The following is a 14,743-nucleotide window of genomic DNA, read 5'->3' on the forward strand; positions in this document are numbered from 1 at the left end:
ACAGCCTTCTTGCGATCTTCTTCATTTTCAGTGGGGTCCGCTGCACAGCAAGGCTTGGAATATTAAGTCATTTGTTTATTCCTCAAGATGTGCACACTCAAGTATGAACTTGGCCGGGCCAACTCATAGCTCCTAGTTATGTACAGGCTTCGGTTACAGGCGGCTTCATAGCTGGTGCACCACACCCACGAGATAAAACGGGAGCCCTAAAAACCCCAAGCCACCCCAAGGAAAAATGAGAGAGGGGAGTGCGGGGTCACAATGCAGCATCCCGCGGGGGGAACTCCGCGCACGAGGAGGGAGAACAGAGGGTGGAAGGCAGGCCCGCTTCTCTCTTCGCCACTGTAGCTCCTGTGTGGTGGTCAGCGGACCGAGTTCAACGGGCCCTTCAGGAGGCTCTCAGGATCGGTGACTTCTGATCAAAGACCAGCCACGTCGAGGAACTGAGGTTTCCACCGGCAGAAACTCCTCCTGGGAGGTTTTCAGGGCTTTGTTGGCAGCTTCGTAGCTGGGTATGTCGTTGTGGCAGATGCCCCCAGCGAGAGAGCAGGACCAGCCTCCCTCCGTGTTACTGGTAGGTTTCTTCTTAAACATGTTGTGAATGAGATCGACGAGGGCCCAAAAGAGAAGGGAAGAGCCGTAGGCAGAGTAGTCCTTCACTGCCTTATCCGTCAGCCTGGTGGCTCCATCTGGAGCCACTGCCCAGGCCTGCGAGGTCACCGGCAGCCTGCGCAAGATTTCCACCCGTGTGGCTCTCAGCTGTTCGGGGGGCAGGATGTGAAGGGCCAGGACTGGGAAATAGTGGGGCCCGTCCACTTCCAAGGCACTCTCCACCCATTTCTTGGGCTGCTCCAGAAAGCCTTCGAGCTTCTTCTCTTCTCGGGAGTTGCTCGGGTTGTGTTCGGGACGATAAGCACAGTGTGAATGACGTAGGGGATCAGGCGCATGTTGCTCTCCCGGCCGCCCCGCAGGTGTCTGCGCCTGCTCCACGGCGAACCGCAGGAAGAGCAGTTTGATGTCATGGATGTTGAGCTGGTACGTGGGCTCGCGCTGGCCTGTACATTCCTGGAGGTAAGTGTTGTGTCCTGCCAAGCAAGTGGCAAAAGCTGATTCAGGGACGTGAGGCCTCCAGACTGGATGCAGTGCATTGCCCTTGGTGTTGGCATTCTGAAAGGCGGCACTTTCCCGTTCTTCCCGGCCTAGGGCCAACCTGAAGGGAGCCCGGTGGCAGTCGTAGTGCACGATGTTGAAGTGGGACACGGTGCTGTACCCCTGCTCTTTCCAGGCTTATTCTCCATCTCCTCCAAGACCACCCGCTTCGTGAAGGTATAAATGCCCAGGACCTTCGTGGGATGAGACTTGTATCCCTCCCTGCAGGTGCAGTATGCGAGGCTGGGTTCCCTGATCAGTTCTTCCATCTGCTTCAGGAGTGCCGTCTTGGTTACGACCTGGCCCTTTTCATTTGCCGTCATGCCCAGGGTGCCCAGAGCCTTCTGCCTCATGTCATGGCCATACTCTTCTTCTCTGCCTGGGTCTCCCTGTGGGCTGTGGCAATCTTGTTGTTTACATCAGGGTGTTCCTGCAGGGCTTCCAGCAGGTTCTCTGCCATGGTCCCAATGCCCTAATCACTGGATACCTGCTCCAGCTTATGCAGGTTTGGGATGAAGTCAGTTCCAATCAGAACCTGGATGGCAGGGTGCTCGATGGCTAGGCCCTGAAGCAGCCTCAGGATAAACGGCAAGGCTGGGCGAGACAAAAACATTTTCTAGATGTCAACATCCAAGTTCTTGGCACTAGGGATGTGCTTTTTCATGTAGTCAGGTGCATTCTGGGTGATCCCCTTCTGGAGAATCAGATTCTTCAGCTGGTGCCCATTGCTGTTGTTCTTGATGCCAGCAGCTATTTTACAGAAGCAGTCCAGGAAGACTTTATCATGGCCACTGTGATCTTCATGCAGTATGGTTTGAATCGCTCCACCAAGATCTGCATTTTCTCCACTTCTCCAAAGCAAAGGTACTGGATGATATGAGGTAGGGCCCTGGAGCACACTGGGGTTGGAGCGGACGAAGGTGCTGTTGATCTGGTCCAAGAGCATCACAAGTTGATCCTTGTCACCTGTCAGGAGGAGGTTGCCCTTGTCCTCGCTCAGGGGCTCAGTGTTGGACTCATTGAGAATGATCTCCATGATGCTTAAGCACCTGCTCAGCCACAGCTGTGCCTCCACTGTCCTTGCTTTCTTGTTCAAGGGCCAAGTTTAGAGTCCCCAGCATGACATTCAAGGTGTTCATTTCCAGTTTGACCAGTTGCTGCTGGTTGACTTTCACCTTCACACAGTAACTGAACTATTTCAGTAGCACCGTTAGAAGGTGGCATCCCTGCTTGAAATCTCTGATCCCGGCGAGTCTGTTAAGCATGCATTCCAGGCCCCCACACTGAGCCATCACACCAGCCATTTTGTACACTTCTTCATCTTCTTCTTCATCTGTGGTAGAGTCCAGGGACTCGATGAATTCCACTGTGGCATTGCCCAGCAGCCCCCGCATACGATAAACAGTCCTTATGGGCTCTCCCTCATTCGTGGTACACCAGACTGTCTTGTAAATTTCAGCCACAGGAAGGTCCAAACTAATGATTTTATTGCTCACTAGAAGCTCCATGACACTGCCATCTTCCAGGAGGGCCACCACATCACAGTCCTGGCAAATCTTGCTCTTTATATCCCTCATCAGTGGCTCGATGCCTGGCTCATTGCTGCTATACGGGTTCCCAGGCACCCTGCCCTGTAAGAAGTCTTCTTACAGGGGATCCTTCTCCAGGGTCACAAAGAACTCAGTAACTTCATTCTCCTCAGGATAAATGATGCTACAGAGCCTCTCGAAGATGAACACCGGGGTTCAGTAGTCATCCAGGTTGTAGCGCTTGGCTGTCTCAATGCACACAGTCATGAAGGCCTTGGTTTCTGATTCTGTACCTGTGCTTATGTCCTCCAGCATCTCCAGCAGCATGTCCTGCATCTCATCAATCAGCTTGGTCCTCTGCACCACCGGCTTTTGCAAGCACAAGTATCCATTCAGCACAGTACCCACCAAGCGACTGTTAAAGTGTGTTTTGATGGATTCCACCTCAACAGAGGAGGAGAGAAGGCCTGTGAGACTTTTAAGGGAATAGCCCTCTGCAGATCAGTGCTCTGGGTAGCCTCCTCCAGGGCCAGCAGACGGGCTATTTCCTTAGTGATGAGGTTGCCCACATAGCGTATGACTTCCCAAGCTGCCAAGTAGTCTTTCCAGTGCGCGGAAGTGATGAACTTCTGGTAGAGAGCCAGGTACTCAGTCACACGCTCCCCAGCTATGCTCAGCTTGTCCAGGTAACTGGTAAGCAGATCCAGGACCTGCTGCTTGTGGCTGGGAATGGTGGCTTGAGCTTCCACAGTGGTACAGGCTGCCTGGCGTGCAGTCTGCATTGCTAGAGTGAAAAGCACTTGGCGCAGCCAGTTGTTATGCCCCAGTTTGAGATCCAAGGGGGAGATCCTTTTCCCCTGATGACTCAGGAACTGTTTCTACCTCTACACATACTTCTCAGTCAAATAGAGCTCTGATTTGCTGGGGGCTTTCCCATTGCCATCTATCCCTCTGATAGGAAGACACTTCTTCCAGGCATCATAAGATGCCTTGGGTTCTCTCTTGAGCCACAGTTGAGCCTGGCTATGGATCTCATTGCAATATGGTTTCACTGTGGTGAGGGCCTCGATGAGGACATCCTTGTTCTTCTTGCTAGTGGGAGCAGGTGGTTTAATCAGCTTCTGCAAGATCCGCATGCACATGAGGGTAATGTTCTCAACCACCACGGGAGTCTTAATGTTCACAGCCATGAGGAAAAGGCTGAGCACACAGCCTAACCGAAGCTCCCAGCAGCTGTCCTCCTTGGAGATAGAATCCATCAGCAGCAACATTTCATACTGCAGGCTACTTGTCAGATTAGGGTTGGCCCAGTGGCTCTTTAGGGCTGTGGAGACCTTGCCAATAATCAGGTCATTCATCTGCTGGGTGGCTTCCGGGTTGTCTCCAGTTAGGAGGCACATGTGCTGGCAGACCTCCTCCTACATGGCCTCAGCCCCTGGGTGAAGATTATAATCAAAGAGCTCCTAGATAAGGTCCTGGGAGACAAGGATGTGCCTCAAGGCTGGGTTGGTGGCCAGGGCCCGAAGTAGTGTGATACAATGTTCTGTAACAGCCGAGGCGCAGCCGTAGCACTTGGTGGAGGATGTGTGGCCACAGCCCAGGACAGATAAGGCATGGTACTGCTGGCAGTGAATGTGGAGGTTGGGGATGATTTAGTGGCTGCTTCCCTCTGCTGTAAGTCATATTCAAACAACTCTTTGTGTGAAACAAAGACTTTCTGGGTGATTTTGGAGAATTCATCAAAAGAGTTCTTGCAGTCTCCACAAGTACTCCTGAGCCAACTGCAGGATGTAACCATGCACGCTGGTGGAAGTGGAGCTGATGCCCCCTGCTGTTCCTGAGTCAGCAAAGATTGCAAAGATTGTCTACATCTTCATTTTGGAAACTTTTCTTCTATGACTTATGACTAATATCCTAACATAAGAACAATTAGAAATAATCTAAAGTATAATTTATTTATTTTTCTTCATTGTTTTAGCAGACAAATGTGATTTCCAATCACATGTGAACATTGCTCTGCAGATTCATACTAATGTACTATTATCATTAAATAAAATTGATGTCCAGGAAATTTAGCCATGTTTATATGGGGACCTGCAACTCAGTATGTAAACTAATGTGTAGTCTAGGATCAGAATAACTCCTCTAAATGATTTAAAACTATATATTAGCTGAAGAAGGAAAAAGGTATATTTTTGTCTAATGAAATTGCTTCAAGTTTATTCTAAAATCCACGTGGCATTTATTCAAAGAACACTTTCCAGAAAGTTATGAGGTTTCAAATGTGCCATTGGGAAATTGCAATTCCTCAGAGTGCAAATACATTTTAGGAGAGGATACTGATTGGTCAGTGTGATTTCTGGTAATAGTGTATGCTGGATCAAATGTCTGCATTCCCAGCCACTTACTAAAGTCAACTCTAATTGACAGTCTCAGGGCTGTTTAATTTTTTACTATTGCAATCATCAAGGCTTCCCTCTTTCCTCTCGTTTATTTACATTAATAATGGAACCTTAGTGGCTATGCTCAGAGTAAAATATTCTTCTCAGAAACAGTTTGCAGAGCCAAACTCCTTTTCAGTGTCAAGTTAGATCTTAAGTCATTGACTCATTGTTTTTATTTTTCCAGATAATATCAAACATGTGTCCCAGATAATATATAGTGAGTATGCTCAGAAAAAAAAATAAAATCTCACTGCATTTAGTGTGCAAAGTTTGATATCAGATGCCAGAAACTACATATTTTTATGTTGGGCAATTGTTGAGTATTTGTGCATAAAAATGATGGGAAGAAAAGATATCTCATTCATTGTCTAAGTATTCTTCTAGCCATAACTCCAAGGGAGGTTTTTATATTTATACTAGAATAGAATCTAATTATTAAGTAAAAAGAGTAGGTCATTTAGTAAATTAGGTTATTTGGCAGAATTATTGTGCCAAAAAAAACATGAGTGACAACAAAGCAATATAATTTCCAAGTCACTCTTTTCCATTCTTCATTTCAGTCTATTTGCTCAACTGTCATATTCTGAGAGAAAATGGTGTCATTATATCATTTGCATAAAGATATGATAAGGAATGTACCATGGATGTACAATAAAGAAGTGAAAAATTGTGTGACTAGTAAATTGGAGCAATTTTAAATGTTAAATTTTAATTATTTAGAAAAAAGCAAATCTTTGGCATGAAATATCTGAATATTTCTTATATCTTGATTCAATTAGGTTATTCAGACAAACTTTCATTATATGATAGAGCTCTCATTTACATTTGAGACCTGAGGCAAAATTAATTTTTCTTTCAGATGGTATATAATAAAATCCTACTAGTATTGTCTTTCTGTAAGTCCCTTTAGAAAAACGATCCTGGGAGAATTTTAAACTTCTTAAAATACTTGATGGAATAGATGAAACCAAACTCTGAAGAATTAAAGACAGTCAGTTAGCACATATGTCAGTATTAAATAGCCTCAAGAAATTAAAGATCAAATGTTGAATTTGACAGATATGAATTTCTGAGAAATGTGAAGAAAACCTGAAAAGAGTCATAATGCTTTTCATTGGAAAGTTATGAAATTAAACCTTAAAAAATCTACCTTAATCATTTCTCTCCATATGTAATGTAGCAAGATAAGAGACATGGAAATTGCTATAGGCAAATCTTTCTGCTTTTGACTAAGAAGAAAAGTATGCCAACTGGGTCAGAATTAAATGGTTAATAAAATAAAAAAAATCTGAAGTGTCTACATAAAAACTTTGACCTAATTTTTAAATCACAGAAATATGGGATTTATATATATGTAAGTAAAAGGCATTTGAAACCTGAGTATTGTCTATGTAAATAACTAATTGTACATTCATTAGGGCAATAAAAGTGATCAACTTTAAAAATACATTGCATTCTAGAAAATAGTAAGAGCATTGGAAAGCAAAAGAGCTCTTTTAGATTTTATCTAGTCTAGATGGTACAACCTAAGAGCAAAAACAAATAGACAACAAGCTCAGAGTTCATGTATCAACCCAAAGCAGGGAAAATGTTCAGTGAAAACAATTTTTCAATAAATATGTAGGTTGTATTTCTCAGTTCCAGATCAGGTAATGGTGGTGAGTCCCATGGATTCTAGCGAGGTAGACTGTTTCCTAACATACATTAGCATGTCCACATAACACTGCTATGGGATTACTACTTTGGCTCTAAGCAATTCATTCATAAAGTGCAGCATTATCTTAGCCAGCCAAAGCTACTTGAAACAGGTATATTTTACAGAAATTTGCACCAGATAATTGTGGGAGGATGTCCTTTGATCTACCATCTAGGTAGCAGTATCTCTTAGCACGCCTTGTGATTAGATAAGGTATCTAATAACACCAACTTAACCTTGTATCCAGAGGGCTGAAAAAAAAACATTTTTATGCAGAGACGAAAACAAGAAGGATCAGTGACTGTGGTGGCAACAGATACGGTAAATATATAAATCTCGTGGAAATAAATGGAAGATTTATCAGAACTATCAGATGCTGAATTGAGAATGAAGTAATTGCATGTAACATAATAGAATTCCTCTACCCTAGTGTAGGTCCAGGAAGACTTTATACATAAACTATAAATATTGACAATGCCAATAGACTGTAAAGTATTTGCATTCCTAGCAAATAGCTTAGAGCCCAGCATACTGCATGTCAGCTGGAACCATTTTTAAACGAATGAATGCAGGAAGTAATGAAATAAAACAATAAATTTTTATTAAAAATGAATTTTGTTCACGGGATCATAAACAAGAAGAAAATGCAGAATAATTATACCTGACTGGGAGAAATGTTCATCCTATTTATTTAATATCACTTCATAGTTCTTAATATGTGTGAACTCTTCTTCCATCTGACATCTTTGCCATTAGTTGAAAACAATGGGTTAGGTGCTTGAAAATGTACCTAATTAGCATGCAGATAAAATATGTGTTTTATATTAAAACTATGTATCAAATTAATATGTGTCATCCACCAACAATTATATTTGATTAGTCATCCCACATAAGAAATATCTGGGAGTTGAATAAAGCAGAGCACTTTGTTGTGTGATTCTCTCATTCAGCTCAATTAAATATAATTTCTACTTTGTAGCACTAAGTAAATTGTAGGATAGGATCAATGGTAACTCCGTAAAAGAATACATTCCAGAAGCTTTCAGTGTGGGAGAACTTTGATACTAAAATAGAATTCTGAGGTGAATGTAAATGAAGTTGTATAATCATCACTAAGAATTTTAGCTACAAAATGCTCTAATAGAACAACAAAACAAAATACCTTGGAAAATTTGCAATTGTGTTAAATTTTTACAGCTCTTTCAAGCAAGATTTTTATTTTTGGTAACATTTATGTCATCTAAAGTACATGGTTAGATAATTCAATCTAAAATGGATAGTGAAATCTCTAAACTTTATTTGGATTCTAAATTGAATTCAAAATAAGGGATCCAGATTCATGCATGGTTATTTTTTAATCTGCAAGCTTACTGCAATTAATTGTAATGCTACCTATTATATTAACTTCAGGAGGAATTCACAAAATAAGGGGCTTTAGAATTTGGTATAATCAAGGGGGAAACTGCCTACAGATGCCAACAAAAAATGTCTCAGGAAATTTTAAAGAATGGGATTAAAGGATATATTTTCCTATTTGAATATTCTTTAATGAACACCTTCAGAAAATAAATGAAATATTTGAATTTAAGTTATAAGTCAAATAGCAGTATAAAATTGTTCTTTATATTATTAAAAAAGAAACATCTGGCCTTTGGTGTGCAGAGGAAAAGGTCATAAGTATTCATTTCTATCTGTGCTTAGAAAAACTATGAGAAGCATCTCACTGAACATGGAGGAATTGCAAATTAATTTACACAACTGTATTCCTTCTATTTCCTGTTCTTAGGTACTCCATGGACTTCTACAAGATGGGAAAAGTAGTATTATGATAGAGTTGACAAGTCTAGATAATTCATTGGCTATAGGGGGCAAGAAAAAAGAGGAATAGAATCAGAACTCTGATATTTTGATTAAGGGTTGCCGGGTAAGTGTAGATAGTGAGGTGAGTGGGAGTAGCGTGAAGGCATACTGTAAAAGTAAAGGTTGGAGGAAAAAAGGTGTGAATCTGAAGTTAATGACGTAGCATTTGAAAATGTGGCACTGGGCTCAGAATAGAAACAAGAGTTAAATATATAAATTTACAAGGAAATTATTAACATAGCAATTATAAGTAAATCTAAGATTTTTGGATGAGATTTTTAGATAAAGGGGAGATTTTTAAAGGAAGATAAAATTGGCACGAAATTATATGTTTGAGGAGACTTACATTTAGAACCTTTTAAACTACAGGGAAAGCAGGGATATATAAGTAGGAAAAAACAGTTAATAATTGAAGAAAAGCAAGGAGAAGCCAATGGATGATCTGTTTGAAGGGTAAAATTCATGTAACAGAGTGACAAACAACCAACACTGAGGGGATGGATCAAGAGAAGACAGGCAATGAAGATAAAGAAATATGGGGCATCAGCCATGAAGCAAAATGCCGAAGGAGACAGGAAGGGAATCAGCCCTCGTGTGAGTAGAGGACCATTTACTCTGTAATGGATTGTAGCAGGTGCGGGTTAATAGATAAGGGGAAAATGTGAAGTGGAAAGGGAAGTTGAAGACACTCTGTTTTTTCCTTAACTGGTAACCTAGAATAGAACAGGTTTGGAAAAGTGGTATAAAAATAGGAGCAGGAGTAATGGAGAGATGCAGGAAGCTTCTAAAGAAAGTCAAAGTGCTTATAAATGTGGTGGGAATTGTCCTCAGTTCACGTAACCTCGAACATTAGGCAGCCTGGCAGCAGGACCAATAAACATGAGATTGGTGTGATGAGAGTACAGAGGCAATAGGCAATGAAAATCCTAGTAAAATAGTCACAAAAATGGGATCAAAAGTAGAGCCTAAAAGAGAAGCAAGGACAGCAGAGGGAGAGTCTCAATCTCGAAAGCCATGGTAGCAGTTCAACGTTGGAGTAGGCCCTGGTTTCTGGCACTCATGCCTTCATTTATTAAGTATTGATATATACATTATGTAAAGTAATTTTAATACATTAAAAATATTTTGACAGTTCTTCAGCTATGATCTTATTCTACCTGGTGAAGGGAAATGTTGAGTTATCTAAAGAGCCACTTTAACCTTTTCTTCTTCTTTTCTTTCTGTTTATTAATATGTGGATGTAAATGAAAAGAAGCTAAAACAGAGAAAATGAAGTGAAACACTGTTTCCCAGTTTATTATAGTGAAGACAAAAAAAGTCATGAAACAGCACAATACTATTGTTTTTGAAGTGGAGGTCTAACTTCCACTAAAGATACTCATGTTTTCTGAGCTGATAGAATTTTCTAATTTTTAGAAGTAATTTCATTCATACATCTAAAATTGAAGTTTTCTTGAAGTGCCTGAAGGGAAAAACGGGAAGTATTTTTTGTGTTGTTTTTCCCCTGACAGACTATTTCACTTTTATTGGCTTCATGATTTGGGGAATATTTGATAACAAGGCAAAACTCAAAGGGGTGAACTTTATTACTCTCATTTATTTTGCTCCAGGGTCAAAGAGAGTTGAGCCATTTATCTCTGTAGTGTACCTTCTACACACACTCACACTGTGGACATAGACTCATGGGCCTATGTAAGAAGATTCATGCTGCTGAGGAACAATTTTGCTTAACACCATATCTACCAAATCATTGGCTCATAGCCCATTATTTACTGGTATAACAAATGATTAACAGACTGATTTAGTAGGGGGAAGTTAAAAACTGTAAAGCATTCTGAAAACAGACATTAAAATTAATTTAAAAAATCACTCAATACTTGCTCAAGGCAAAAATTTAGTTTTAAAACTGGAAGACTTTAAAAGTTTTTGTACATTGGAAAACAAAGCTCAGAGAAAATAAGCCATTGACTGCTAACAAATTATAACTAGAATACAAATCTTCTGTTTCCCACAAAAATCTTCTTTCAATAATCCTCTAAAAAGTACTGATAATTCTGGAGCAATAATAATAAAGAACATTGTCAAGTTAATTATCTGCAAACTATCTTAATAAAGTCAAAACCCACAATGAGAGTAATCTTTAGGCAAACTAGTACAACTATCCAATATTATTTATTTTTTCTTTTTGTTGTTTCTGTTCTTGTTAACTGCTTGATTTGTGTTCTTAGTCTATTAGACTGGTTTTATTCTCACTTTTGCACAGCATCTGATAGATTAAATTTTGTTCTTTATTTTCTATAATTGTTATAGAAAATTTAAGTTAAATTTTCCCCAAAAGAGATATTAGTTAGATAACTCATTAGTTATGACCTAGCTAATATTATTTTCCAAGTTGTTAAAATTTTTACAGACATTAGGGAAATTTCTAATTATCAATATTAACAAAGCATATATATAATCACCCAATTGTCCGTATTAAAAATGGATGGGATTTTAGAATTTAGTTACCAAACGTTCTTTAATTTTTGGAGTTATACATATTGAAGAGTTTAAATTGTTTTCCAGTCTAACCAGCAGACTGTTACCACATTTGGGATTAGAACTCAAGCCATACAATTCTTCAAAAAAGTTTTTTAAAAAAGTATATATAACCGACTTGAAAGCCCTTTCACTTACTATGATCTGTATTTTACCTGCTTACATATGACTCTTTGAACATTTTGTTCCATTATCTGTCTTTTATAGGGGAAGCAAATAAGCCCTTAGAAAACTACTATAATGCTCTGGACTGAGCTTAGCACTTTGCTTACAGTTATGTTTTTTTAAACTGTTGAAAGAGTCTCTGAAACCCTCTTATTCCATTTTCCAGGCATAGAGACAGAGGCTCAGATTACTAAACGTGGCCCAAATAATGTGGATAATAATATGGAACAGAAGTTCCCACAAGATTGTTTCCACTTCAAAGCCCATTCATTTTTTTTTTCCCTCTTATGAAATAACTTCTCCCATCTCCTCCATAATCTCCTTCATTTTAATTATGATGCAGTATTTCCTAGCCCTAATGTTTTCAACCATGAGCATCCTCTTTAATTTAATAAATATACCTCCTAGATCAACTTATGATCAATATTTTTGGGCACTTTTATTATTTTTTGAGGAGTATATGTTTTTTGCACTGTCTACTTCCCAGTGGCACACATTTCACTTCATTAGAAAAGGCGTTCAAATTTTATTCTTCAATTCTTGAAAATATGTCTCGCATAGCAGTACTATAGTGATACTGAGTTAATAAAATCTCATCCTAGATAATGTATGGGCATTAAAGCAAAAGCCCTGAGAAATTGTCCACACTATTGGGTGACAAACTAATGATTAAAAGGAGATTATCCTGAGATGAACCTGTAGCTCATTCTTAAGGAAAATCAACTGACTTTTACATTACAGCAATTTTATATTTTTAGAAGATTAAAGACGGTATTTTATGGCATTTTTTTTCATGAGGCATTCTAAAATATTACCTCATAAATATTGAGAAATCCATTTAACACATAAATTGACAAGGAAATAAGATGCACGTTTGTAGTCAAAACAAGTACAAATTGCTCAAAACAAAAATCCAAAGGCTTTGACTATTTTACTTGCTGTTTACTCAACAGTCTAATGAGGTGATGGTTTCAGATCAATTAAAATGGTGCTGCAGGGGAAAATAAATATTTCTTCTTTTCATTTTAGATTCCTGCCTGAGGTTCCTATGACAAAAGACAGATTTACTAGATAAGAGCACACACCAAACAGGAGCCTTCCGAATGAAGACCCAAAGACACAGATAAACTTGTGTATTTTTGTGCTAAGTCTGATGAAGAAGTGGATAATTGTGAAGAAGTATGATTGAAGGACAGAGGGTAGAGTCTATTAATAATAAACTTGAAGGAGCTTAGAAAGTCCTGTTTGTTCAGATTCTTCTCTGTGTCCCTGTGTTTTCAGAGAAAGGGATGTTCCTTTTCTCCAAGTATAGGGTTAGCACCTGTCACATGACCTGCTTCAGGAAAGGTGAGAAGATTCTTCTCTAGGTTTTATGGCCTGTTTTAGGAGAGAAGAGCAGGAAATAATCAGAAAATGACGTTCTTGCTTTCCAGAAATGCTCAGTAGCCATATTTCGAGATAGTATCCTCAACCCCATCAATGCCTATACTTAAATATCAGCTGCATGTTACCAAAGGTATCACTGACAAAGAAAAAAAATAAATTATTTCAAAGGTATGATATCAGGACTATGGTAGAGTGAATTATCCGCATGCTAATTTGATATATCATTTCTAATGAATTGATAAAGTTTTCAGTTAATTGTGATTAATCAGTTTTTAAGAGATCAACTTAAGATAGATACTATTAGATTGATTCTCTTCCCTACTATTTCCTACTTTTCGTAGGTAGCATCAAGCATTCTCTCTCTCTCTCTCTCCCTCCCTCCCTCCCTCCCCGCCCCCCTCAGATATCATCCTTTTCCCATTCATCAGGGTTTTGCCAATCTGGCTTGGGACAAATAGAATTCTCAGGCGGAAAGTGCTATTTATGACTATAAGCAACACAATGCAGAATAGCAGCTCTGGGGTAGATTGACAATCACAATAACGACTATTATCTTCTAAAGCTGTTTCTGCTACTTAAAGGGGCAGTATCCATTATGAAAGGAATATAAGAGTCATTCTTTAAAGTATGGCTCCATTGGAAAAATGTTTTGTTATAGTGATTGCTGCAAATATGAGCATACTGCCTTTGGCTCTTCGAAATGAAAGCAGCTTCATTTTACTTAAGAAGGTTATGTGAACACATTTAAATTGGCAACATTTGAATTCATGTGTAGTTAAATCTTTCTTCCAGGGAAAAAAGAGAAGTGATTCATCTCCAATTCTATGACTATAATCTTAGGCCTGGATTTAGCACCTCACACTGTTAGTAGGACATCCTACTCGTGTTCGCTACACTTCATCCGTACTATTCAGATTTACACTATTTTGTTGTTGTTGTTGTTGTTTTGTTTCTCTCTTGCATTTTTTTTTCCTTTAGGGAACAGTTTCTCCCTACTCTCCGTTATAGCACAGAATTCTAGTTTTTGAAGCAGAACATACCACATACCTGAGCACAAACACTGTCTCAGGGTTAGGTATAATGTCTCCTTTCTGGCAATTTAGCCAGAACTATATAGAAAAGAACATTTCCCTTCTAAATTCACAAAGGCTAAGAACATGGAATCCTGGAGATACAAGATGCCATTTCTACCAATGCATATAAGGAGAAAGAGCTACCTGAATCCATGGAAAAGAGCCAGGAAGAAGGGAAAAATATTTCTAATACATTTTTGAGCAGTGAAACTCAGTTGTGTCTGCAACTATGCAGCTGAGTTAAAAAATCATCTGTGTTTCTTTAAAGAAAGTTTCATTTGAGTTTTCATTATTTAACAACTATAAGTAAGACTATGACCAATTACTGTTATTAAACATCTCCTTAGGGTGACCCAATTCAAAGTATTAAAAATCATTCTGGAATATTTTGAGATAGTTTTAAACAATTTGAAAATTTAATAAATTATGCTTGATATACTGTACTGTATTTTAAGAAATGTTAAGTAAAATTATAAAACAAAGTTACACGTATTCGTTTAGTAAATATTTTATTTTTATTTATTTCTGGTTGTAATATTTTATATTTCAAGCTTTTTAATTTAAATTTTATTTTCCATTATTTTTTATTAAAAGGATCATCAATCACTTGTCTGATAATTTTTTTAAGTGTAAAAATGTATACAATACAATACTTCCTGCAAAAAGGTATATAAAACAATATCTCCCACCAAACGCTGCCCTCCAATTTGCCCAGTTCCATCCCCTCAAACAAGTAGCAGGCCATTAGTGAATTCTTACATAGATTTCCAAAGATTTTTTATATAAATACAAGTAGAGGTGTGTATATATTACCCCTCCTATTTTTATACAACAAGTGCACAGCAGATCCACGGTGATTTATAGATTTATAGCACAGATCTCTTTCCTCAATTCTAGACCCAT

At 38.9% G+C, this 14,743-nt stretch overlaps 1 pseudogene; it reads right to left on the minus strand.

Moving 5' to 3' along the window:
- Window positions 1-362: 362 nt before the first annotated feature.
- LOC116549107 overlaps window positions 363-14,743 on the minus strand; it is a 69,502-nt pseudogene continuing 55,121 nt past the window's right edge.

Source organism: Sapajus apella, unplaced genomic scaffold, assembly GCF_009761245.1.
Source record: "Sapajus apella isolate SASKATOON/1434 unplaced genomic scaffold, GSC_monkey_1.0 scaffold6, whole genome shotgun sequence".
Taxonomy (NCBI): Eukaryota; Metazoa; Chordata; class Mammalia; order Primates; family Cebidae; genus Sapajus; species Sapajus apella.